At 40.1% G+C, this 27,908-nt stretch overlaps 1 protein-coding gene across 8 annotated transcripts in view; it reads left to right on the plus strand.

Annotated features, from left to right (window-relative positions):
* KIAA1217 (KIAA1217 ortholog) overlaps positions 1-27,908 on the plus strand; it is a 354,640-nt gene that overhangs the window by 137,496 nt on the left and 189,236 nt on the right. The window contains exon 1 of one of the 8 annotated variants that reach the window (XM_088051966.1): positions 4,202-4,228. The exons of the other annotated variants lie outside the window; for them this stretch is intronic. The gene's annotated coding sequence lies outside the window, so the exon portion shown is untranslated. Of the gene's footprint in view, positions 1-4,201; positions 4,229-27,908 lie in introns of those variants that run through there. 8 annotated transcript variants of the gene reach the window in all.

Raw genomic sequence — 27,908 nt, forward strand, 5'->3', positions numbered from 1 at the left:
TCAGTATGAATTGTACCCTATCTGCATTGGTACTAAACATTGTCATAAATATTGTTAATTATCACATGATTTTGCTAAACCAAAGTCATGTGCATTCAGCAGTTCTATTGAGTAGTCATAGTCCATATTCACAGATAACGTGGATTTCAGGTTTTTATGTGTCTTGACACATGAGACAACCAGCTGTAATGGGGGGAAGAAGAGTGACCTGCACTAGCAGATTTAGCTGGTCACTCATCTATTCACTCAGTATAGAGGCCACAGAGTGCTTAGGCTTTGATAGCAAACAAGATTTATGTTTTCTCCTAGCCTTAAGAAAATTCTTGCACAGCAGGAGTAAGGCAATTCCTTATTTATCTGTCTGGTTTTGCTCTCACCTTCATCTGTCTGTAAGACCTGGGGCACCCTTCATCTGCCATTAGCAGGCAGCCTGAGCATCCTGTTGCTGTGTGTAATTAGCCCTGTTGCAGCCCTCTGGACAGGTTAGGAGAGCACATTTCCTCAGCCAGGTACTTCTGATGGCTGCACCCTCCTGATTCACCAGCCAAGGGATGCAAGGACGTGTCTGTGTCCCGTGGGCAGCGGGAAGTTCTATTTGCAGCCTGCCCAACTTGCCACAGTCTTGTCTGAGGACCTGATGAGTTGCAAGGCTGAGCTATGATGAGGACCCTAATGCTTTATTGGATGTGGCTGCTGAGCTGGTGTGTACGTAATGATAGTAAATAACATTGACCAACAACGTATCAGCGTGCTCAAAGTGTCACAATAATATAACACGCTCTGGCTTAGTGGGTATTTACTGTCTCCAACATCAGGTTTAAAATTTGTAGCTAGGTTAATCTAATAGTATCCTTGTATCTTATGAAATGTTTCATCTTAATACAGTAATGTAAGAATTACCTTTAAAAGGTTCTGTTATTTCTTTCATCTTCTTTCCAATACATTTGACTCCAAAGAAAGCTTTTTTAACTGTTTCTGCATTTTATAAAGAAGTGTGTCCACTTATTAAATCCAGATGCGCCATTTGTTAAAGGAATTGTATCCTGTGAGACATCCTGGAGAATGTTCCTTCCATCTTTTAAAAACTGCTTCAGCTAAATAAAATAGGTATTCAGTCTCCCTGAGTCCACTTTAGTGTAATGTCTAATGCTGACTTTAAAATAAATGGATATCTGGAAGGAGCATGTTCCTCCCTGCTATGATGAAGTTCTGGTATTTTCAGTATTTTCAGTACAAGATGCCTTATAAATGTATCTGGACAACTGAGCATAATGCATCTAAAGACAACTCTTCTGGTTTCATAAAAGTCTTCTCATTATAAATTATTGGGGAAACAAGGGGTAGGAGAAAGGATTGGGATCATACTGCTAATTCCATTTGGTAAAGTCTGGCAGTCTAGTTTGAGATCTGGGTTACTTTATGACAGTACTGATAGATGACTGTAACTGGACTCAGAGACACTAAAATGAGAAAGAGAAGTAAAGAGGTTAAGAATTTTTGGCTGGGCTGTGAGTCTGCCTGATGGTATTGTTAATGCATTAAAATAGTATGTACTGTATATTAACAGGCCATTGCTTTAAAGTTATTCAGTGCTGTTCTCTCCTCTTCTCAGCATTTTAGGTGCATTAAACTACAAAAGGAAATGAAAAAAACCCTGTGAGCATCAGGCATCCAAGTGAGTTCCTGCGTGTCAGATGGATGTCCAATAAAAACTAAAGCACGTGTTGAGTTTAGATTGTGATCATTATTGATTACCTGCAGAGACCAGACAGGGACACAATCTGGAGAGTAAAATGTTTGCTGCTTGTAAGGGTATGAGATACCTGAACCTGAAAAGAAACAGGAGAGGAGTGGGAAAAGTTCTTACAAATGCTATTTTGGGTGAAGAATGGCTGTGACACTCCTGTTGAAGTGGATCAACAAAGCCCATAATAAGATGGAGAATGTCATAGGTAGGAGCTGTGATGATCTCCGATAGATGTGTTCAGTAGATCATCCCTAGAGAAGATTTTAAAGCAAAAAAATTTTAGGCAGTTTCATTATTTTATGTTAGAAACAAAATAAGGTCATTGTCAGAGGTTGGACAATATGCAGCTTCCTCATTTTGTGGGATTGATGAGAATAGTTTTATATGGATGAAATGGGACACAGGAGAAAGTGCAAGAGTGACCCATGTGTTGCCTGTACAAGCCTTGAAGGCACAGAGAAATTAAAATTGGACAAATGAGACTACAAAAGTGGATAAAGAAACAATATTATGAGGTGATAGCCAGCAAGGAAAAGCTAGTTCCATTGTAGGTAAAAATTTTGACATGAAGATTAATTATGGAAAGAATCCCATCTCATCTGGCTGTGAGTTGAGTGAGGTCAGTGGAGTTGAGTGTGAATTGTGGAATTGTTGTTGTATCAATGTAAGGATCCAGGCAGGTGCATGGAAGCTGTCTATGCCAAGGGGAAATAAGGTGTTATCCAAAAAATGGCAATGTGTCCAGGAAGACTTGTATTGGCAAATAGAATCAGTTGGGTGTCTGCAGACCTTAAGAGCACAAAGCTTTGAGAAAGAGAAGATAGGGTAACAATAGAGCCTCCATAAATAAAGAAAAAAAAATGGAAGGAAAACTAAGGGAAAAGCTTTACTGAGGTAGTGTCATGGTAATGCAAAGGTGGATGAGAATAAGAACAGTGAAAGAATGACTCAGAAACCAATGTAAGTCTGTAAGGTTTCCAGTGGACAAATATTTCAGAAGTTGCAGACAGCAGTTAATTAATCTGGAATAAAAAGTGCAGGGACTACTATATAAGGCAGGCATGAATGTCCTCCTTACCCCAAGGTTCAAAACAACTGCTAGAAATAATAAAAATATATAATTGAGATACATTGTCAAACAGTTCCCCATGTTTCATTGTATAAATAATCATCCTAAAAATAGTATTAAGCATAAGCAAGGAGTCTGAAAGTAATGGAAAGAGGATTGGCCTATACAGAGAATTGTACCATGAAAATTAGAAAACATGAGAATGAATTGTAAATGTCTAAGAAGCTGCTTAACAAAGATGTAACTATTTTTCTAAAAATAAAAACTGCAAAAAGTAAAGAAGAATAGAGGTGCAGCCAGTGGAAAAAAATTAGAATTTTTACATTCGTGGTGATCTAGATGGATGGGTTTTATATGTAATAGGTAGCAGACCTCATATTTTAATGATTCTATTGAACCTGGGACAAATGCAAGGCATCTAATAGGAATGATTATGCAGAAATGGAAATTTTTACCTCCAGGGGGAAGCAAAACTTAAATTATGTAATTGTTTCAATCAGAAGAGACCATATCATCCACATCCAAGAACTTGCATAATACTTCAATTCCTAAAGCAAGTACTTTTAATAAATATATCACATCAGTTGGTATTACCTGGGGAAATAAATGAAAAATAGAACTTAAATTGGAAAAAAATTACTCCATTAAAGAGCATTACTGTAATCTCAATAGTATGTAAGATCTTCTACAAAAAAAAGGAGAAAGATTTTAAGGAAAGAATAAGCAAATGACACAAAACATGGTCAGTAAGTTAAGATACAAGGTGGGATCTCCAAAAGGAGCTCACGCCTTACTAAGCTGATACCTTTGGTTGAAAGAATAGCTAAGCTAATACTCTAAACTGAGGAAGTAATGATATATGATATACCCACATGGGCTTCAGTAAAATTCTGTATTTGTCATCTGCTATGTCATTTGTTAACACAGGAATTACAAATGAGTTGTAGGAGGGGAAAGAGAATGAAAAAGTTAACTAGAAGGAAAGTTGGCGCTGGAGGATGGGTTGGAGGGCACCGAAGGATTTTCCAAGGACTGACTGTGGTATCAGTCTCAGGAAATGTTTCCTTTACTGATTTTACTAAGAAAGCAACAATACTGGGACAAAAAGTATTGATGACACAAGTTACCAGAAGGATTATGCTGGTTTCATTTAGAAGAAATGGGATGAGTATATGAGTTGGAAGATAGTGCAAGGGGGATGACAGATTGCTGTCAGAAGTGAGGGGTTGTGCACTTGGGAGCTTGTATCAGGGAGAGGCTGGACAGGCATGGAGTGCAAATCACAAGATAATTGAGGCATCAGAATGAGACTTTTGTGGAAAGTGGACTGATTTGATTCTGGCATGGATCATCTGGCAGTATAAGGAAATATGTTTCCCACGCAAGGAAGCCTTAGTGCTGCTTGATATAAGGTATGTGTAAAGTGTAACAGACAAAAATCTCTGCCAGTGTGAACATATATACTTAAGAAAAGTAAATTCAAACTGTTTTAGTAGCCTAGGCAGGTTTTTTAAATGCCTTGGGGAAGGGAGAGACTATTTTATGAGGGGAGATTAAAATCCTTGATTTGTCTGACTGTAAAAAAGAAAACTGAGAGGAAATACAGTTGCTGTGTCTCACATAGGAGGATTTATACATAAAAGATAGTTCTAGCACAAAAAGAAATAATTACACACTGATCTGAGAATCTGTGGGGTGGAAATTTAGGCAGCTTTCAAATATGGAGGACAGTGGGACAAGGCACCTGATTAATTTTTAGAAGAAAATGTGTTGATTCATGAAAAAAAAAAGTATATAGTGTAATGCCATTTGGTACCTACAGGGAAGTGATTTGGTAATAAAATTGATTTCTCTTCCTAATGAAAGGAGACACTGGAAAGATGGGGAGGGAAGACTTTAAAATAACACTGGTAAAGGCAGCATGGTGATATCCTTGCAAATTATGAAACTCATGTGTTTTTCATTCAGAAGGGAGGAAAGCCCCATATAATATTGATATCTTCAAAAACTACCCGCTACAATAGTTTTTTAAACAGAATTTTGTGTGTCTGGGGAGACTGAGACTTATTTGGCCCCTTTTCACTGTGTGGATAGTTTCATTAAATGAAAACCTACCTATATTTCTAAACATTTTTATTTTAAACAATTTTTTCTGTTTTTCATAAAAGTGATTTTTACACTGTACATCTGAAAAATAAAAGGAAAACCATACTGCAGCTGGCATTTTGTTTAGATTTTCACATAAAACCTTGATACTGCCAAGTGTGACTGTATTTTGCTGTACATTTATAACAGTAATTATTTTTGATGTTACCTTTCTACAGTAAAACACAATTTTTTGCAACTTATGGGAAGCATAAACTTTATTACTCTCATATTTAGCATGGAGAAGAAAATCTCACAGCATATGAGTAGTTAGTGCCTTCTATTAATATTTCTGTGATCAGTATGAGAAGTTGAGCTGATTATTTTTATAGCCCGATTAAAAAAGTAGCATTGTATAAATGGGCTTAGCGCAGTGCTGTGTAATGAAATCCTCCTCATGGCAGCAAAGAAGAAGGAAAGGTTTCTGCTGGAAATGGCGTTTGGTGTAGCTCAGTAAAGCAGTCTTTCCTACAACAGCACAGAAAAATATTGGCAGCCTCAGGCTATGTTTCCTATAATGTCACTTTAGTTATTCTGTTTTTTTTGGGCTTCCTTTTTCAGCTTGAAGGAATTAAGTCCCAATGAGATGGAAAAGATCCATATCTGAAACAGCGTAAATTGTTTGTTGTTTCTGTGAAATGTGTAAGTCATAATGTGAGCAAAAACAAATCTCTAACTTCGATGACATGCTGTGAACTTTCTCCTTCCGCCAAAATGTTTGTCCTTGGAGGTGATACATGGTGGAAGCCCTCTAAGGGCAAAGATAACAGTACAGTGATGTGTTCCTGGAACTAGAGCATTGGGTTAAGTGTTTTGCTTGTTTGTTATTTTTTCCAATTCGTTTCAAGTAAACGAAGATCATTTACACAGACTTGGAGAGCCTGGAGAAGAAATGAATCCCAGGAAAATATTAGGTGATTGCCTGCAGTCTTGTTTAGAAAAGACAGTGTTTTCAGAGAGGCAGGAGGATTCCTGCTGGAGGGTGGCATTTGTGACAGCTGCCACAGGGCAGGAGCCAGCCATGAGCTCTGCTGGGCTGCTGTTATCCTGACATTTCCTCTGTAAATGGGTAGTCCTGCTTCATACATAGTGCCTTTTGGAATTTTGGCTCCGTCCACTCAATTGCATTGCTTCCAGCTCAGTTATGATGGTGTAGCTCAGATGGGAGTCTGGTGCAGGGCCCTGGTGGGGGAGGATGTCCTGTGCCTGCCAGCTCAGCCCCGCTGCCTATGAGCAGTGGCATCCCTGCTGAGCTGGGCACTGCCAGGCAGGGGAGGAGTGACCTGTGCAAGGCAAGTGCTTGAGCCCTGCAGAGGTGCAGAACTGGATCTGGTGTTGTCCTGGATGTGCACCGCTCTCAGTCTTTCGGTAAGGTCACCAGTGGGTGTGAGCATGAGCAGGGATCTCTCTGCCAGGCAATGATGAGTCACCAGTGGGACTCGCCGCAGGTGGGAGATTGCCTGTTTCAGGAATTACAACAATACGCTGGTTAAGGAATGTAGGTGGAATAGGGATGGGCCCATTATGCGAGCCTGGTTGCAAGTTTGTAATTTCTCAGTGAGTCTTCTCCCTCAATATTTTTGTTTTGAATTTTCAGAACAACTCTGCATTTCATAACTAAATATATTGGTGTTTTTTCTGTTATTTCCTGCTTAGACATAACTAGGGCATGCAGAGGATCTTAGAGGAGATCTAAGATAGTTATCATCTGAGATTTCTATCCTCAATTTGCAGACCATGCTGTGTAACAAAATCTGAATATTCATTTTGAACTTTTGGGGTTTGTTTATCCGAACTATTTGAAATTCGCCAATCATTATCAAAGCTAAAATCTTCTCTTTGCTTCATTTACTTAGAGACATTGCAAATTCTTACTTGGGAGAGTAGTCAGTATGGGGAGATGGACCACATAGCTCCAACTTTGAAAGTGGGACAGTCCAAGTTTAATGTTCTATTTTCTGTTTAAAAAGTCCCCTAAACCAATGGAGAAAGGACATCTAAAAACTTACATTTCCTTTTTGAAATACAGAATTAGAGGCGGTTCTCCCTTAGCAAGCTTTGCTATTTGCTTGTTTACTTGAGCAATTATCAAGTTACATAACTTGCTTCGGTAATACATTCATCAACATTAGCAAAGTCACTTCTTGTCTTTTATATCCGGATGTACAGTTTTCCCATTTTGCCTGTAGAAGGCTGCATCAGTATGACAGACCACATTATTTTGGTGATTAGAATTATTCCTGCACTGGGCTGTGTGCAGTTTTCTTTCTGTATAGAAGAGGAATGTTCCTGCCAGAGCAGGCAGTGCCCCTTCTGTCTGCAAAGCGGAACATGTTGTCTACAGAAGCAGAAACACATTTGTGATGAGAGGGGAAAAAAATATTAATCCTTTCAAGAATTAATTTTCCAGAGTATGCTTTTTCAAGGTACTGAGTGTGTAAACTGAAGCTGCTTATCTTAGATAAGGATAGAGGGGAAGGACAGATGTCTGTGGACAGTAAAGAGAAACAGCTAAGCACAGACTTTAGGTGCACCACAGGTAATTTTAGGTGTTTCTATAAACTGAAATGTGATAAGAAAAATGACAAATTTCTGAATGTGAAAATTAGAAGGTAGAAAATTATCCTTTGGCATTGAGGATGAGCATTGCTTGGGACTGGGGATGGTCTGGCAAGGCAGCGGGCGTATCCCTTGACTGCTGGGTGTGCATCCCTCCCTCGTGCTCTGGGTGCCTACAAATGGACACCCTGAGCAAGTCAGCTCCTCACCCCTGGAATCTGTGCCTCAGGAGGGAGCCTGGAGCAGGAAACCCTTCAGCACACACAAATTCAGAGCTCCTTTCCTTTTCCTTCAGATGTCCTCACACTGCTGTGACACATGTGAGTGAAGTGGAGATAAATGTCACTGGGAGTACAAAGGATCTGTTCAAAGGCTCAGGGTGGTGCCTTAAATTTTTATCTATTAGGAAGATAAGTATTTTTAATAAAAGTTTTGAGGTTTTTTTTAAAGCTGGAATGGGGTTTGACGAGAAATATAGAAGAATAGAAAAAGTTCAAAAGATTTCATTAATCCCCTGAGGAAAAAAATCTCACAAAATAACTCTCAAGTGCTTTGGATTTGTTTGTTAACTGGAAAATCTGGATTATTTTAACAGGAAAATTAGGAGTAAGTACTTTTTCTTTGGACTTCTGATACTGTAAATCAAATGTGAAATACTTTCCCTGTATGGGGAAGAATTATTTTACTGGTTAATAGTTTGTTTTTAAATTGAAACTTATTTTCACCTTTCTCATGATTAAAATGGATAAATTACTTCAATCTGTCTATATACATTTATTTTGGGGGGTTTTTTAGTAACTTTTATCGTATGGACTGTAACCAGGTATCTGAACCAAAATATTTTATCCTCTAGTTCTGTTCCACTCTTTCATGAGAAATTTATTTCCATGATTTTTTTAAGTAGGTGATTAGAATAATAGGCACATACTAGTAGTTTTTCAATTATTTTCTCTTACACTAAAATAAAATTCTGTTTAAAAAGAGAATATGTTTAATGTGTCATTGAATGAGAGTATAACTCTCTTAAGATAATGGTCTTTTACTTGCAGCTGTATCCATCAAATACAAAGGCAACATGAAAAATTAGAGTAATAAAAGAGTAGATACTTTGTTTCAGTGAGAGACTGTGAGCTGCCCTGGTGAACATTAAGAAAAAATTACCTTCCTAAAACTATTTAACTTTATGATCAGGCATCAGACTGATCTAGAAAAAGGGATGATTGGGGAAGGATTTTTTAAAAAATACTTTCCGATTAATTTATTTAGTATGACTGTGAACCTACAAATATATAGTTTGAAGTAAGCAGCCTTTGACATTGATATTTTAAAAAGTCTCATGTCTTTTTCCAGTTTTAGATTTTCTTGGTGTTCTAGTTCCTGGAATCCTAAATGTAAATTTAAACCTCTGATTCCAGGAAAAGAAAAAAGTCTCTCAGCATTAGAGTTGCAAAATGAAAATGGTGGAAATATTACCTGCCTGTAACTTAAATACTCAAAATCCAAAAAGCAAATGAAAATTCAAAAATTGATTTTGGATTTTAGTGGGGATGTGGATTCAAGGCTCTGCTAAACAGAAGGACATCTTAGCTCTTTAGTTTCAAAATACCATAGAGCTTCTACTCTGTCTCCTTCTCACATCTTCCAAGCAGGATATAAATTTTAATAAAAGCTCTGTGAAAATTGAAAGAAGAATTAGGTGTTCTGAGTAGCTTTAATCCTGTTCTTTGAGTTCATAAAAGGAAGCTGGCTATTTGTTATTTCATTTCTCATGTTGTATGTCTATCTTCACTAAGTACAGCATTGAGCAGCTTCACACCAGATCTAAATGTGAGGAAAACCACAGCCTTTCTAGATAAAGCCTCAGTTGTGGCTGGGAGGGTCTGGGGAAGGAGAAGGACCCATTCTGTTAACTTGGTTTGCCTTCACAGCTTCCCTTTGAATCATCATCAGGGTGGTTGCCCAAGTGGGCATTTTCTTCATACGATATGAACAATTATTTAGTTCAAGTGCTCCCAAATTTAGACACAATAACTTGTAGGTAAAAAGAAAAGATACTGAGTTAAGATTTCTGTAAGAAGGAGCTTTTAAGAGTGAAGTTTGGCTTCTTGCTATGTTTGGTGGGACCAGTGACCATAGCAAACCATTCAATATCTGGTGAGAAAGAACAAGATCATTTCTTGCCTCCTTGTCCCGGCCACCTCCTCTCACTGTGCTGGTCAGATGGGGCAAGAGCTGTCCCTGTCCCTTGCCAGGACCCAGACCCCAGGGCAGAGTGGGACCTGCAGAGATCCTGGGAGTGTGGTCACTACCTTGGCTTTTGGTGAGCTGCCATCACAAGGGATAAAGGATGTAAGGATGTGCTGGTAAGGAAAAGGGCAGGAAAAAAGTGATGTTCCCAGTGTGCTGGAGGAGGAATAAACTCTAATATGATCATCCCTGTCACAGATGGAATATTTTACAAAGTATTCTGTCTATAATATAAGAAATATGCTAAACATCTCTATTATGTGGCATTTGAAATGTAGAAATAAAAATAGAAGTTGAAAGGTAGAGCGATTGCCTCTGCTGGGTTTATAGCATGCTGTCAGTGGAAGATGTTAACCCTAAAACCTCCTGGGAGCAGCTCATTCACTGTGGGGGAAATGCTGGAATAGCCTTAAGGGTTAATAAAATGTAGCAAATCTAAGTATTTGCCACTATAGCTGACCATAAATTCTGTAATAAATGATTGAGCATGGAACGGTAACACAAAGTGTTGCAAAGATCAAATCTGCATGTTAAACCCCAGTTTTGTTTTGATTGAGGTGGAGTCAGTTATTAAGTGCATGATCAGAGCACAGACGCTGAGTCCTATTCTTTCCTTAATTGAGAGTTGCTGTTACAGATACTTGACAGTGGTTCGTAGTGGCAATAATCCCTTTTGAAAATGGTTGTTATTCTAGTCATAAGTAGCTTGGCAGGGCACTAACCCTAGCTTCACCTCTGATGGCTAGGAAAATAATCTGGTTGGTAGCTGATGATTTTTAGTGATTTCCTGCTAGATAATTGCCAAACTAGCAAAGCAAGAAAACACAACTTTTAAAATATTTTACCTTTGGTTAGAAAGAAGGTGTGGGCTGTGAAAAATGCTGCAACTCCTGTTTTTCATAATGAAAATTCGCTGCTTACTGAGAGTGCTGACTTAAAATTTTTGCACGTCTTTTGTTGATCTTGCAGGCTGATGCACACGACCTGCTAATGCGATGCTTGGCTTTCCATACAGAGCCATTCATCCATGTTATATGTGAATGAAGCTTCCTGGTTTGTACATGTGCTGTGTCACATTCCTCTGGTTTTCTAACAAAGATTTTAATTGGTATGCTGTGACTAATGAGCATGAAGTCCCAGAGGAAATAGAGCAGAATTTTCCATTATCCACCAAGAAGCTTCAAGCACGTAGATTATCAGGGCTTGAACTCCAGGATAAACCAGGGTCAAAGGCTCTGAGTATAATGGAACCTCATAGCTTAATATTTTGCTCCCATAACATTAAATTAATAGTTTCTCAGCAAAACTGTATTGTCTGTCTGATGGCACTGTGCAAACTATAACTGCCATTTCTCTTGGACATCACATCAAATCCCTGACCCTTCACTGTTAAAGTTCCTGAAACACTTGAATACTGATGTCTTGCCTTTGTTCCGGTTTGGATAATGATGTGCTGCATACTTTTGTGGGCTAAATCTCTCTTCAGTTTCAAGCAGAGATCTTGCTCTTCATTCTTCCTCTGAAAAACTATTGTACATTGTTTCTGACACTGGATTGCTGCCATATGGTGCACCAGAAGTGGTTGTATTTTTGGGGTGGTTTAGAGCTTTCACTCTGACTTGAACATGTTCAGGTCCTCCTCTGCTTTCAGGACTAGATGAGATTGGATGTAGTGAGACCAGCATACCTATAGGTTACCTCTGCCAAGTAGAGCAAAGTAATTATCTTCTGTGCCTTATGTTCAGCACACTTACTAAGTGTCCCCAACAGGCACAGTATCAAAGAAAATTTAAATTAAAAGTGTAAAAAAGATATTGAGATTGTTCCTGAAATGGGTGTGGGGAATTGTGATTAGCTTTCCAATAAAGTATATGGAATAATACTTTTACCAACTTACTCTTTTAGTAATTAACCCATTATACAATTAATAATTTCCTCCTTTCTGATAGAGTCTGTGTGATTTATGCTCTGCAGTGAAACCACTAACTCAGAGAAAGAAAAAAAGATATTTTTTTTTAGGTTAGTTTCAGCAGGGTCACTCCCCTGAGCTGTCATGGTTCAGTGTGTGGCTGTGCAGAGGTGTGTGGGGACTGGGCTTGGAAGTGAGCAGCTGAGGGAAGAAGGGATGTCTTCTTGCACCAAGATTACCACCTCATAAGAGGTTAAAGCTCATGAAGCTAGCCCAGAATTAAAATAAAATAAATCTAATTTCTTTTACGTGTTGAAACTCCTCCATTGCGCAAAACCACCATGGTACTGGTGGGAGCTGTGTGGAGTAGGTTGGTCCTTCCTGTGCAGGTGGCTCCTTGCATTCCCAGCAGCTGTGGCTGCCTTTCATTTGCTCCTCTCTTACACATTTGTTTTGTTTCATTTCCTAGCTTGTGGGCTCTTGTAGACCCCCTCTGTTCTCGTTCTGTGAGGGAGTTTCCAGAGGTGCTGTCACATCTCGAACTTAGTGAACGTGTGCCCAGTGTCTCTGGGCAGTGTGTGTGTGTGTGTGTGTGTAGCAAGGAGAATACGAGGAGTTCTGTGGTTCTCTGCTTCTTTTTGAGAAACAATAAGGAAGCTGATGCTCCAGAAGTTCCTTGGACAGTTGTTTCACATGACAGAATTTGTTTCTTTTGTTTACATATTAAAGAAGTCTATATTAGCACTGTATTATAGAATATTAAGGTTGTATTATTAGATTCAAAGGTTACCAGGTGCAAATACTAAGAGCAATAAGTACATTGTGGATTCAGATTGTGATATATTGTCTTTGTATCCTGTGAAGAAGGTGTTTGTGCTTCTTCTGCAATCAGGAGTTCTGTGTGCACCATTAGCAGTGGATAGCCATAAATAATTGCCTGTCCTTTTCTTACTGTCACAGGTACCAAGAGGACAAACAGTGGTACTAAAACATGTACCTATTACTGCTTTAAAGCCCACAGAGGAGGGAAAGGGGAGTGCAGTTTAGAGGTTTTGGTTGCATTTTAGATGCAGGTAAGAGAGCACAGCTGATATACTCCAGGGTGGCACGGAGTGTATCCGTTTACTCATCCAGGTTGCTGTACTTAAAGTACAAGAAACCGAGGGAGCTGAGGTGAAGGTCAGTACTGCCTTTCATTTTCATTTGACACATCCTGTAAAACCCAGAGCAAGGATATCTGCTAGCCACAATTACACTGAAGGTTCTGTTCTATTCAGTGACCCAGCAGTATTACAAAATATTCCAGAGCTTCATCTGTGGAACACCTCCTGGCTTTCTGGAGAGCAGAGTGCCTCACCACCCCTGGGCTGGGGCAGAGGAGCAGCCCTTCTGGGCTAACAGGGAGGGTGGGTGCCAGGGGCTGCTGGAGCTCCCCAGCCCACAAGCCTGGACTTAGTTCTGCTCTGACCCTCTGGCATCTTGCTTTTTTTGTTTGAGAGCCCACAAGTGGGAGGAGAATTCCTCTGTCCAGTCCAGCTCCCTTATTGTCCCAAAGGGCAGTGGTGTTGAATCACACTCACAGATTTGCGTGTTTCCAGCTCAAAAATCACCTTCATGTTCATACTTGATGTGCATGTTGGGAAGCTATTTGGTCCATCACTCCTTTCCCTAGCCAGAATTGTGGCATTTCTGCTGAGCAAAGAACAAAGATCTTTACCACTCGAGACACCTCCTGCACTGAAAGGATGGAAATGTAATAGCCAGCCTGTTTCTTTGTGAAGGAAAATGTTTGGGAAAGTCCTCCCACAATCCCCCTCTGTTTCTTTGACCTCTTGTGCTGCCAGGACAATCAAGAGACGCCACATGTTTTTATTTTCATGCAGGTGAGAGGGAGGTGATTAAAAGTATGCTTTGGAGCCCATGCCTTGGTGTCTCATGTGAAAAGTATTACCCAGCAGAACCCTCAACCTTGTGCCTTTAAAAAACAAACATGTTTTCCTACCAACTTCAGCAGGTACCCTAAGGCACAAAAACTGTAAGGAATTGTCAGGCAACAGCAAGAACCTCAAAAATTGCTCTTCCCAGATCCTACTGCTGTATTCCCCAGAATAATTACACTTTATGACAAATGGGATTTTGGCAGCTTTATAGAAATGACCTCTTTTTAGTCAGTAGTTCAGCTGTTCAGAGAAGTGTGCATGAAGTGCACATTTTGGATGACACATTTTGCATGCACATTGTGCATGAAGTGCACACATTTACTTCTTAAATGAAATAAATGCTAATATATGCTAATGTCTAATAATTTCACATTTGTATTTTTGGTTTTATTCTTTTCATTAAAAGCCTTAAAATGTTCTTCTGAATTTTATACTTACATTTTAGGGAACAATAAAGCTATGTCCTTTAAGATCATTACTGCTTTATAAAATGAAGGTAAAGGTGTTTGCTTTTTTAGTGCTTTGGGAGGTATTCATATTCTAGTAAAATATGCCACACTACCTGGATCTTCAGCAAGCAAATGTAAAAGTCAAACTTTTTAAAAGAGTGAGAAATACTCGAATTTTTAACATCTCTCTGAAAGAAGATGCAATGTCCTACTTTTTAGTGCTTGGTTTGTTGAAAAGATTAGAAGCACAGCCCTTATTGACTTAGTCCTGTGCTCAGTGTAAATTCACACAAAGGAGAGCAATTTAACATGTGACTGACCTTTTTCAGTGCAAGATGAAGAAATGTGCTGTTAAGGTTACCGGAGTATGGCAGGATGTTTAATCAGCTTCTTTGCTTTAAAGAACAGTAGGAAGGAGATGATGTATTAAAGATGATAGCTTCTTGTAGATTTTAACTTTTAATGCCAGGATCTGAGTACAATAGCAGATTAAATCTCTGTAGGGGAACTTCCTACTGGACTTGCTATTTTTAGATGTTTGTGGCTGCTTCTTCCTTTACTTCTCACTAGTTGGCTTTAGCTCCCTTGAAGAGGTGAGTTGCTTTCTCTGAGATCTGCTTCCAAATTCTGACAATGTATTTCTGTTAAGAGCAATTTTTTTTTCCTCAGTTTTGTAGGAAAGGCAAAAGAAGACAGCATAAATGGAGCCATTCACTTTCCTGTTGTATTTCAGTGCACGAATGAGGTAAACTCATGGCTTTGAGCAAAATGTTTGCAACACCCTTAGCATGTGTGTAACAGCACAGCAAACTTTCATGTTATAATAACAAATCAACCCAGATTTGCTTGTGCAGCTGGGTAAGTAGGATAGTCTGGTGCTCTGTGCTTTCAATTTGTCCCTCATGTTTGAAAACTCCCCAGAGCTGTGTGTGTCTCCTCTGAGTAATGCACATATCCATCCAAATCAGATGGCTTCACCTGGCTGTCTTTCCTCTCTGACCAACATGGATTGATTCCAGAATAGCTCCTTATTTTAGGCACAGCACCTTTTTCCTCTACTGCCCCCATGCCCTCTCTTGAGAGATTAATTTACAATAGGAATCCTGATTCTAATCTATCTCAGAGATAGCACAGCTGAGGTTATTATATTAATTTCATTACAGTGAGACCTTCTTCCTCTTCACCATTGTTCATTGTTAGGATGCTGCCGTTCTGTGCTTCAAAATCCACCACTCTTGCTCCTAGTATGATCTTTTCAGAGGTTCACATATCTTGCATTTCACTGTCTTTCAAAGGTCCATTTTTTGTGTCAATTCTGCTCTTGGGGTTGGACTAGAGGATCTTTAAAGGTCCCTTCCACCAAACCCTTCTATGATTCTATAATTTCTATTCTAATTCAGGCAATACATATATATATATTTTTTGGAAGTTTCAGTAACCACTTTTTTATTTTTAATTTGCATTTTGGGGTCATATGTTTACTACTGATTTTCATATTTTTCCAGTCAATGATCCTTAATTTTAAAAAGGCATATTAACACAGTAAAACTATTACAATATTACAGAAATATTCTCCCATTAGTCTTGTATATTTAGATGAATGCTTTTCTTTTTCACTATAATGAATTTTCATTTTATTGTTTTTTAATGAAACAGTGTGGTGGGTCGACCTAAATGCCAGGAGCCCACCAAAGCTTCTCTATCACTTCCCTCTTCAGCTGGGCAGGGGAGAGAAAATGTAATGAAGTGCTTGTGGGTTGAGATAAGGACCAGGAGATATCATTCACCAGCTACCATCCTGGACAAAACAGACTCTGCTTGGGGAAATTAGTCTAATTTATTACCAACCAAATCAGAGTAGGATAATGAGAAGTTAAATCTTAAAACACAACCTTCCCTTCTTCCCAGCCTTATCTTTATTCCTGATTCTCTACCCCTCCCATTGCCAGCAGCGCAGGGAGATTGGGAATGGGGGTCTGTTCATCACACGTTGTTTCTGCTGCTGCCTCCTCCTCAGGGGGAGGACTCCTCACACTTTTCCTCTGCTCCAGCATGGGCTCCCTCCCAGAGGAGACACTCCTCTGCCAAGGTGACATGAATTCTTCCCACAGGCTGTAGTTCTTCACCAACTGCTGCAGCTTGGATCCCCCACAGGGTCACAAGTCCTGCCAGCAAACCTGCTCCAGCGTGGTCTCCTCCCTTCATCTGTCCACAGGTCCTGCCAGGAGCCTGCTCCAGCACAGGCTTCTCAAGGGGTACAGCTGCCTTCAGGCATCCACCTGCTCCAGCATGGCATTCTCCATGAGCTGCAGGTGGATCTCTGCTCCCCCACTGACCTGGCTGTGGGGACACAACCTGCCTCACCCCATTCTTCACCATGGGCTGCAGGGGAATCTCTGCTCTGGCTCTTGGAGCACCTCCTCCCTCTTCTTTACTGGTATCTTCAGAGTTGATTGTCTCACATATTCTCACTCCTCTCTTCTCTGGCCACAATTGCTTCTGTGCAATAACTCCTCTCTCCTTTTTAAACACATTATCCCAGGGGCACAGCCACCATGGCTGATGGGCTCAGCCTTGGCCAGGAGCGGGTCCATCCTGGAGCCAGCTCTATCAAACATGGGGAAAGCTTCTGGCAGCTTCCCACAGAAGATAGCCCTGTCCTCCCACTACCAAAACCGTCCCTAGTAAACCAAATACAAGCAGCTCCCCAGCCTTCTGTCTCTCTGATGTTTTGTTTTTCTTTGGCTGTTCAGCTTTTGCTTGCTTTTGAACCCATTGGTGGAGTTTTCTTTATTCTATTCTAGTGGGCTCCTAAATTACAAGTTTTTTACTTGGTTAGTTTGACAAAAGTACTCCAAGTACTGTGTAGCTTTTGTGTCATGTAATAATTGGTGTAATTTGTCTTTGTGGGAATGCAGCCAGATCAGAGCACAAATTTAAGTTAAGTGACTCTAGAAATCTTACAGTCTTAGAAACCTCTTTTTAAGGCCACAGGAGTCAATGGTTTTTACTGACATTCAACAGTCTTTGTTTGGCTGAGTCTTAAGTGATGCCCATGTCTTCAGCATCTCAGACCTACTTCCTGCCTCTTGGATGCCAAACACTCCAGCACAGGCAGTGAGACAGTGATAGCTGGCAGCACCCACTCAGGATGTGTTTTAAATGTCATAAATCCAAGAGAGATATCTGAGCACTCTCTGAGCACTACCTGGGTTCTTGTCCTGTGGTGTTAATCCACTCTTGAGCTAGAGATGCTCCAGGTACTGTGCTGTCACCACAGAACTAGCATGTGTATTTCTCATCAGGCTCTCCTTGGACTGTGCTGTTTTGTCCCTGGCTTCTTCTTGCCAGGGACAAAACAGCCCTGAATGCAGCTTATCAGGCTGGGAAAACCTCAGCTGTGAGAGCAGAGGACGGAGCTCTGAGAAGCAGGGAGGTGTGAGGAGAAGTGGTAGGATCGTTGTGTATTGGATATGGGAAAGCCTCTTCCCTTTTCTAACTCTTCCCTCTTCCCTCCCCTTCTTCTTCAAGGTGTCTCTTGACTCCCCTTGGATCTGGCTCAGCTTGTCTGGAGGATGGAATTAAATCTGTATACAGTTTTTGCTCTCTGTGTCATATGGATTGTCAAAACCAGAATTACAAAAATTAATTTATTAGTTTTAAGAATGGTGTAGCTGAGAAAAAAGCATTAGCAGCATTATTGAAACAAATCTCCCCAAAGATACTGACACATTACCACTGCAGAGGACACTTATGAAATGTGGTACAGTGGGTGATTTAAGGGACAGCTTGTGAGGAGTGCAAAGATAAACCTTCAAAGGGTACTTCTGTAGCATGCTCATGCACAGCAATAGCAAGTTGTCACAGGTTACACCCCTACTTCCTGGAAGGGAATTAAGGCAAAACAGGGACACACCAAGTTTTTGGAAGAACTGGAATGAAAGTTCTGAGCCTCTGTTTAAGCTGTGGTGTGTGATCCTGGCAGTGGATGCTTCTCCCCACCTATGCCTTGGCTGTGTCCAGGGTGACTCTGACCGAGCAGGCTACAGTCAGTACGGGTTTTCATTTAAAAAAAGAAAAGTATTAACAGAAAAGTATTACCTTCCATAGCTTCACAATCAGAGATAACATAATTAGTAAAATGAGGATATGGTAAAAACCATTACAAAAAACTTCATTCACTGCAAAATAGCAATTTAATGCAAAATATTTACAGCTTTTATTGTGTCCTGCTACTATCCTACTTCCATTTCCCTTCCAAAAAGAGGCAAAGTTCATGGGTGTAAGAAGTGTAGCTGCTATTTATTCCCTTTATTCCCTAAAGACGCTTTTTGGGCATTGTAAAATGAGAATTCAGTTTTGCAGAGCCCTGCAACAGGCCACACATAGTTTGGGACTCTGCTTTGGGAACCATTGTCTTGGACTTTAAATGTGAAATAAAGCCAGCATCTGTTTGCATTTAGTCTGCTATTAAAATGAACATGGATTTTGGTACAGCAACCTAATTATTCTGAGACGGCACTCCTTTTTCTCATATGAAACAAAAATCATCAACTGAATAAATCTGTAACAAATTTTATTGATATTTTGGGAAGTGCAAGTACTGCTTGTGTCAATTAGAAGTATTGTCACATGCTTTCCCAGGACAGAATTCCAGTATACCAGTACATTTTCATACCTGCTGCCATCAGGAGCACTCACTGCTAATCAGATGGCAGGTAGCCATGAGCCATCAAACACCTCTCTCCGCATTTATCCCAGGAGCATTTTTATTTCCCTGCTTCCTAATGAAGGATTTCTTTGCCAGAAATCTTGTGGAAATATTTTTCCTGTATTTCTTCAGACTTTTCCCAGTAGAGAGTATCTTTCAATTTCAGCTCTTTTCCTCTGTCACGTTGACCCCAAAGTTGTTCTTTCTGGATTTCCTGCATGCTTTGTTTTTCCAAGTTTCTGTTTTCAGTTTCTGATGATTCTTTTGCACTGATGGAGCATCTGCCCATAATTCACTATTTTTCTATTGTGAAAAGCCATTTTGTTACAGTGGGGCTTTGATTCAGTGATGATTTCTAGTTCAGTCTGTTATTCTCAAAGATGACTGACTTTCAGTCACAGAACTTCAACCCCTAAATGAGCAGCCTGGGCTCCTGATACAGCAAATAAAACCTCCATAGAGGAGCCCAGAGCGCTCTTATCTTCCCTATCCTTGATCAGATTGTCTTAATTTGATCAGGGATGGGGGAAGGTATGTCCTTAGGAAGGACTTTCTTTGTCTCTTGCTTTTTATAGAAGGTGATGATCCTGTTGTGCTGTCACAGTTCTTCCACCTCACATTTTAGTATCAAACGGCTAGATCATGGTTTCTCTGTTTTCCAAGTCTGCAGCAAGGTCAGAAAAATATATTAGCAAGGGATTGGTAAGTCTAGGAGTGGCATGCTATATTGAAGAACCCTGTGATTACCAATCCAATGCTACATAAAAATCCTGTGGAGAAAGTTTTTTGTCAACACAATTTCCACAGAAGAGTTCTGAGAAGGTTGTGAAGGCTGAAGTGCTCACAGCACAGCTGAGTTTTCAAGACTTTAAATCAGATCCCAGGTTGAAGGCATGGACTAGACAGGGACAACTCTGGCCTTCCACCTTGAGTTGCTGAGGCTGCAGTATCAGTCTTTCTTCCAAAATCCCTTAATGGTCCAGAGGGATCTCTGAGAGGGAGATTTGCTTTGTTGTGCAAAGCCCTTTTCTTTGGCCTCTAAGAGAGGAGGGGAGGTGTTCCAGGCTGAAGAAGTGAAGACAAGACACAGAACACTATCTTTAAGGAAACCTAGTGAACCCAATCACACCCTGAAACCAAAGGACCCTCTATTTTCTCACTTGCTGAATTCAGCTAATGCCCACCTTTCATCATTGCTGTGCCAAGGCTGATCTTGGGGCCTAGCATATGGTTTAGCTATTGATTTGGCTTCTGCTTAATTGAGATCTTTGAAATGAGATTGTTCCATGCTGTGCAGTGCACATTTGTACAGCACTTTGCTACATATTTTGCCTTCTCCTTGCCTATTAATGACAATAAAATTGTCAGGAGGCTGTTGCCACCTGAACCTTTTTGTCATTGTCTGTCTTCTGACTGTTGACCCTGCCATATGGAGTGAATTCCCAAATCTTGCAAGTCTGTGCGGAGCTGATGTAGTTTTCATTTAACATTCATGGCAAAGGCAATCAGTCTGTACTCCATTGGCATCCATAAACTATCATTGGTTTGTTTACAAGACTGGCTTACAAAAATACACACAGAGAGTGAGTGAAAACTTGTTTCCTTACTACAAGTGATCTTAACAAAGAGCTTTCCGGACTTGAAAGGCAAGACAAGCAAGCATTATGCTATGATTTGGGTTTCTGCAGTAGGAAGTCTTTTAAAACAGCTCATAGAGATCTTCTTTCTGAAATGGCTGTGTTGACATTTAATAAAGTGATTGTCAAAATTTTGGGATGGGGGTTGTTTGGTTGGGGTTTTTTTTTTAGTTCATGAGGTTGTTCCTGTCGGTAGATTGAGAGTTGCTTCCTTTTGCTGTTGAAGGCTGAGATTGGAAAGGAAGACTTATTGCAATCTATTCCAAGAATAGTCTGAGGAGGAGGAAATTCCCTTCTTGTTCTTAATAACTGGTGCAGAACACTGCTGGAGGAGAAGAATAGTTCAGTAAGTTAAAACATTTAAATGAAGTTTTGATTTCATACATCTTGTTATTATCTAGAAATGTAATTGTATTTTAAACATAGTATGTTTTATTTTCTTTGTTAAGGGGGAGGGACTGTGGGTATTGTGTAAGGGCTTTGAACTCAGTAGACACTAATTTGCTGATCTAGCAAGGGTGAAATGTTCCGTAAGAAAAGAAAACAATAGCAGATCGGCTACTGCTTGTATTGCAAAGCACCAGTCTAAGCTGCTGGAGTACCTCTGAGAGACATTAGCAGTGTATTTCATTATCCAGGATCTTGGCTGAGACAAGAGGTAGTTTTGCCCATCCACAAATCTGTAATGTTGTTATCTTTTCAGATGTTTGAGACAGCTTTAGGGTACTTCCAGCAACAGTTTAGAATCAAGGGTTCTGTTTAAATATCAATGGTACAGCAATCCAAACCTCCTTCAAGGCAGAGTTAGATACCCTAGGCGAGCAGAGTGGAATGAGAATGTTTGTCTACATACATTTGCATTTTGCTCTTTTGCTTTAATCAAAAGTAGTGTGGTGTTCAAGGCATACCTAAGTTTGTACTTCATCCAGAAGTGTGTGCTGTCCTGCTGGGAGCAGTGGCTGTGTGGACCTGGGTATGGAGGCATGATTGAAGCCCTTGTGCTCCTCCATTTCACGAAGAAGGTGCTCCTGATGCAGTGGGGTGTGTGCTGAGGCACAGTGGGACACCCCAAAATCCCCTTGTCCTCTGCTTTTTCCTGGCAGGGCTGGCTCAGGGTGCAGTAAAACAAAGCCCGGGATGTGTCTGTGCCTCCCTGCTGCTCCTTGGTTGTCAGTAGAAAATCTGCCTTCATCCCAGTGGAAGCGATTCCACTGCTGTTTATGGGCTCCTTGTAGGAGCTGTTATACAAATGCCAAAGAGGCTCTGCAGCCCCAAAGTCTTAAACTGCTGAAAATTCACATTTGTTCTCCTTTTGCCACCCATAGGAACTGAGGTTTGGTAAGAAAATTCTTGAATTTTTATGCAGCAAAACTCAAAGAAAATAATTAATTTTTTTAAAATGACAATAAGCTGGAGATGGAAGAAACACATTCTGCCAGGTAATTTATCAAGTGTTCTCTGCAACCCCTTTCAAGCCAAGAATGTTGCTGCAGGTGTGAGTTTGCTCATGAAGCTGCTTGTATACCCAGGTGAGCCACCCTCACACACTGCCCCTGCCATGTACGTGCTAGCCTTTCTGAAAAGACACATTCCAGCACTGAGTGTCTCATCCTATCCCATGATCTGTTTTGGGACTTGGCCAGGTGGGACTTTTGTCTTCTGCAGACAGTATAACTTGCTTTGAATTTCTTAAAGATCTCCGTCAGATACATGTGCCAGTAAGTAAAACTATTAATGTTCATTTCATTAATGCATCTGTTTCAGAAGATTATTGCTACATTTAAGTGAAAATCAAGTATTTAACTGAGAGAGCATTTCTGCAATGCATTTTAAAGTATAATTTACTATATTATGAGTAATAGCCTGAAACTCACAGCAGAATTCATTGGACCATTATATCACACACTGTGTAGGAAATTCTTCTGCGTCTTGATAGAGTTTATAATTTAATTGAGGATGAGCAATTTAGAGAGGGAGAGATATGCTGTGAAACATAGAGGTGCAGCATTATGTGACTGTGAATACAGGTATATGTGGGATAGTTAAAAGTTTAATAATTAATAACTTAAGAATGTCTCTCTTCCAGTCTATATAAATTTATAAAATTTTGAATAGTATCAAATAACTAAGGGTTATGGCATTCTCTTGTTTAATTTTTCTTAAATCACTTTATTTTCCTGTAACTTTGTGCCTTGTATTTCTTGCAAGTAAAAGCCCAGACTTAAACTTTTAAACTAAATGTTAGAAAGATTTCAGGGATTCACGTGCTCAACTTTCCTTTTTATTCTGCCATTGAAAATACAGAAAAAAATGTTAATTTGCTGAAAAACATGTTGGGTGCTTTTAGTGTATTTCAGGTATTCAGAAATTTTAGAACTTTCTCTTCCTTTAAATAGAACAGAATGCATTGTCATGTCCAGTGCTGAGAAGTGGCATTGTACAGCAATTCTTTTTGTACTTGTAAACAAGCTTCCATATGCAAGTACTTTGAAAGTGTTTTTAAAATTGTGCTACATCTGTGTCTGATGTTAAAAGCATGAAAAACAGCCAAAAAACAAGCCCTCCTAATGGCCTCAAACTGCAGAATATGTATACATATTCAAAACTGCCTATCCTTAATTTTAATAGCAAACATAAAACATAAATGCTTTCCTAAGCTTTCTCCATGAGCTTTACTGTTTTATAGACCTTCTCTGCCAAATTCCCTTGTTCTTGCTCCCAGTTTTCTTGTCTGGGCAGAGACAGTCGTTCTCTCCCGTGCTCTGACCAGAGCAGTTTTGATGTCACCTCCTCTGCTGGGTGACGTAGCAAAACACTCAAGCCTCTTGCTGCAGAACCTGGAACACCCCGTGCCCCACACCTTGGCACCTGGGTCAGTGGCCCTGGCCAGGCATGGGGGCTGCAGAGAGAACCACAGCAGCCAAAGCCTCCTAACTGGGGGGCAGAAAGCATTTTGAGTTGTAGAAGTGGCTCAGGTGGCGGCAGCTGCTGCTGTGGTCCGTGAGCAGGGTCTGGAGAGCAGGCTGGTCCCATTTCCAACAGGGGGCTGAGCAGCAGAAACCACGGCCTGGCACCCAGATGGAGTGGTGGTATGTTTGTGCAAGGAGTGTGACATTGTGAATGGACTGGCACTGAATTTGTGTCAAGGTGGCAGAAGCTGTTATGGCCCAGCCGCCGAGTATTGGTAAATTAAGCCAGTGGCAGGTGGAGAGATTGGATCAGCAGAGGCGTAGTGGTTTAAAATTTAAATTTAAGCAAATAAGGTTCATTAAAAAATAAACCTAATAAGCTAATTCTTAAATTTTTAACTTAATAATATTTAGAAGTATTATATTCTGCGTAATGAAACTGTGGTGTCATTTTAGGAGACAGCAATGTTTCTTATGTGTTTAAAATAGAGGTTAAAACACATTAATGAAGTTATGTATATGTGGGAATCACCTTGTGCAGATATTATGAAGCTACAATAAATTTTTCCTTGGCAGTTTAGCCTTTCCCTAAAAAACTTAATGTAGTGGATTTTAAGGGGATTTAAGTCAAAGTCAACAGAATTTTTATGTCATAATTTTTGCAGCAAGTTATGATTTTTTTAGATTGGTGAGATTAAGCATGGTAAGTGGAAATTTATCCATTACTGGAAACTATGTGAAAGTGAGTTTTACTTATTGTTTGGATTAAAATTGATTATCTTCTTATTTCTGTACTTATTGACTTATTTAAAGTATAGGAATAAAAATTACTAGGTTATATAATAATGGTTAAATCTTGACAATAGTTTTGTAGGAAACTGACCGTGTAAATGCAAAATCAGAATGGTGTGTTTTCCCAAAGCGGTACCATATGTTAGTTGATTAACAAATTGTAGGGCTATTAGAAGATCTTGGCTGCTGGTAAGAAGAAGCATCTGTTTTCTACATCTTTTATCTAATATGTGTAAAGACTCTGGCAAGTCAAGTTTAAGTATGTTTTTTGTTTGTTTGTTTTATTTTTTTATTTTGGGTTTTTTTGGGGGGGGGGGGTCGGGTTTTTTTTTTATTTTTTTAGGGGTATATCAGCTATATATTCCTTGGGAATTTTTCTTTCCGTAGGCAACACTAATGTATTGTTGGGATTTAAATCTAACACTGTTCCTGTGAAGAACATTCAGTAACATTAAGACAGAATGCTCAATACCCCAAGTGCAGGTATTTTATAAGATCAGTTCAAAATTCTGCCAGCATCACAGCTTGTATTTAGTCTAAAACTTCGTTTTGTTTTGTTTTTCTCTTCAACCAGACATCAACTCCAATAACTAAAGAGCAAATATAAAAGTTTAGTTTTCCTTCAGAACTTAGCAGTTTGCACTGATGGCATCGCCATGTGTGCAAAGTGCTAAGTGTGTGTGCCTGTATCATTGTGTAACTACAAAAGCAAGTTTTTTTCATGAGTTTTACAGAGTAAAATGTGCCTCCTCTTACGACCTATTCTGAGATCTTACACAGAGTTTTAAGTGGTTTTTACAGAGTAAAAGGTGCCTCCTCTTACGACCTATTCTGAGATCTTACTCAGAGTTTTAAGTGGTTAATCAGTCTCATGACACTGGTGTGGAACAGAATCTCTTGTGGTCTAGCCAGTTTTGAGGCCGTTTTGAGGAAGAGCCAACAGCCTGAGACTTCACCCTGAAAACAAATGAGCTCTTAGAAGAAGACTGAAGATTTTGAGTTCTTTCAGGACTCTCAAAGAGAACTTCTGCTCTTCTGTGTTCAAAATCCATTTGTTGTTTCCAAAGCAGCATTTAAGAATAGCTTTTACTTTTCTTATCCAGGCCTGATGAAGTTTCTGGACTTTTATGTGGGGATCTTGCTGGCTACAGGGAGCCCATAGGACATGCTTCTGCATGTTCTTCTTTTGGGACTCTAGGTGTTTCATTGAGGATAAGAGACAAATAAAAGTTTTAAAAATAACTTTTTGTAAAAAAAAAAGTGGTTTGCATGTCATTAGTGTCTCTATTGTCAAAGTCTGATTTCTCTGTTCATCTGATTTCCCCATACTTTCATTAGGAGGCTGTAATTTGAAGCTGTGAAGGAAGTTTTGAAACAGACAATGGGTGGAGATCAATCTATTTTCTCTAAGCTCTGGGACTTTCCATGGTAGGAAACTGTTTAGTTTTGCAAAAATTGCCTGTATTTCATTGGCAGGACATTGAGCACAGTCGGGTCATGACCACAGTGCGAAAAGCTAGGACAAGTCTTGAGATGAAGTATCAAGGCAGGAAGTGAATTCCCTCTCCTGTGGTGTGTTTTAGGGGACAGCAACTTCAACGCCTTCAGGAGGTGGGTGCCTGCTTTCCCTTTTGGTGCTGGTCGTGCTGGTGCTGAACAGCCTTCAGCAGCTGAAACCCCCCAGGCCAGCTCTCAGCCTCTCGCCAGCCCAACTATCCACTCTGTCCACTACCAACACCTTCAGAAACACAGCCTTTTAACTATGCCTTTATCTATGAATAGCTTTTCTTCCTGTGTTTCTTGAGGGGTGTTAGATGAGGCAAAGCAAGGTATGTTGTCGGCAAAACATGCCGAAGAGGGTGAGCCAAGAGGTGAGAGAAGCAGCAGCTGAGCAGGCAGTGGCAGGGCGCACACGTGTTTGCGTGAGGTGTTAGCTCTCCGAGTGGTGCCATATGCTGCACAGACCTGAGATCCACACACAGCTCAGCAGAGCCCAGGGGATGCTGCAGTGTGTCTACAGCGCTTGGGGTCAAAGCCTAGAAGGAAGCGCTGTTTGCAGCCCTTCTGGAGCAGCCACAGCGGCCACTCATGAAGTGTTACTGACAGAAGTTTTTAAGAGCAGGCTTTATGCTTCGGTTTTCAAAGTCTGGACAGGAATCATGCAACAGCTCCATCTGGTATGAGATTGCAAACAGAGCTGTAGTGCAAGGGAAAGACAGGCCGTACTCAGCCTTGTAAAACAGCGTTTTATGGTAGTAAGAGTCTCCTCAGAATATGATCTGGGTTGGATTGTTCTGTTTCAAGAGAGAAGTGTTTAAGAAACTGATTGTCTAGTCTGCTGGCAGCAAAACAGTATGACAAAACATGCTGGGCAAAAATAGCAATAGCAGAGTCTTCATACAGAGAATCTGGAAAATGAGTCTAAAATCTAGAATTAAATATATGCTTGGCTCTTGAGGAAAACAGTCTACATGGGAACCACTGTCTAAAACATTGTGGAAATGTTAGAGTATTGGGAGATATTTCCATGTACAGAGAGTGCATATTTTTCCAAATAAAAAATAATTTTGTTTTATTCTCAGAAGTATTTAAGAAGTGTCATGCCATCCAAAAAGCCATATGTACAGATGTTTTCAAGTGATCAACACTACCTCCAGTGGATAGCTGCCCACTGAAGAATAAATGCTCTCCTCTGCGGCATGCAAGAGTCGGCTCCTGTAACATTGGCCCTGAATGTGCTGGCTGTTTAGTCTAATGTGTATGCTGCTGTACAGCCATGGAGAGGTGTCTCAGGAGACTAATTCACCCTATTCTAAAATAGGGGTCTAGATTCACTGCCTTCAGCAGTTCCCCTTTCACCTCTGTGGTTACAAAGTGGATACAGGTGGGTATTTGCTTGTATTTTTGATGGCTGAGACTAAGTGAGGTATGGCAGGTTGGCTTCCCTTCAAAGGAAAGAAGGAATAGGATTCTTTGGTGGTATCTAAGGAGAAGTCCTGTCAGCTAGAAAAGAACACACTTATTTCCTGTCATTCTCAGTGTCAGTATTGCAGATGGGTGTGAAACATCTCTAGAACAACCAGTGCATCTGCCAGCCTGCAGCCACCTTTGCAGGGCCACATAAAGAGTCCTGGTCTCCAGCAGAGGACAGATTTGACTGCTCTACACAAACCACAGTATCCAAAGGTTGCTTATGCAAGGTGTTATGAACTGTGTGCACCACAGCCATGAATTATTTTTAAATTACTTCAGATTTTCTGGGTCAGGAGCTACTGAGCTACATCACTGTATATCATATGTACATCACTTGAGAAACAGCATTTAATCATGCAAGTAAAACTCTTACAAAGGGTGTGCTGCAACAATCCCCAGGAGCTCCCTGTTACAGCAGTAGCTCCAAGTGCAGGACACTCCTCCCCACTCTCATGTGTTTCTGCAGTTAACATACAAGTACATAATCTCAGGTATGAAACTGCCATTGCTTTCCTTTGTGTTCAATAATTCTGTAAGAACTGCTTCCTAAAGTACTTGAAAATATAATGAGATTTTGGATAGGTCTCTTTCAAGTCAGCCAGTCATAACATTCCTTGAGAAATTGCTAGTAAAAAGTCTCTTGCTGTGCATCACTGCTTAATAAAAGGTGTATTATTCTCTGCCCTTGAAAAATGTCTCATGAAAAAAAAAAAAAGAATAAATCACCTGTTTCCTTGGACTGAGAAAGCCTAGAGGTGGTTCTAGAGGTGGTTACACATCTCAAATAGGAAGCAGTAAAAGCAAATCTCCAAAGAGTACAG

This window comes from Pseudopodoces humilis, chromosome 1 (genome assembly GCF_049639895.1).
Source record: "Pseudopodoces humilis isolate 2021_Gansu_Grassland_sample_001 chromosome 1, ASM4963989v1, whole genome shotgun sequence".
Classification (NCBI taxonomy): domain Eukaryota; kingdom Metazoa; phylum Chordata; class Aves; order Passeriformes; family Paridae; genus Pseudopodoces; species Pseudopodoces humilis.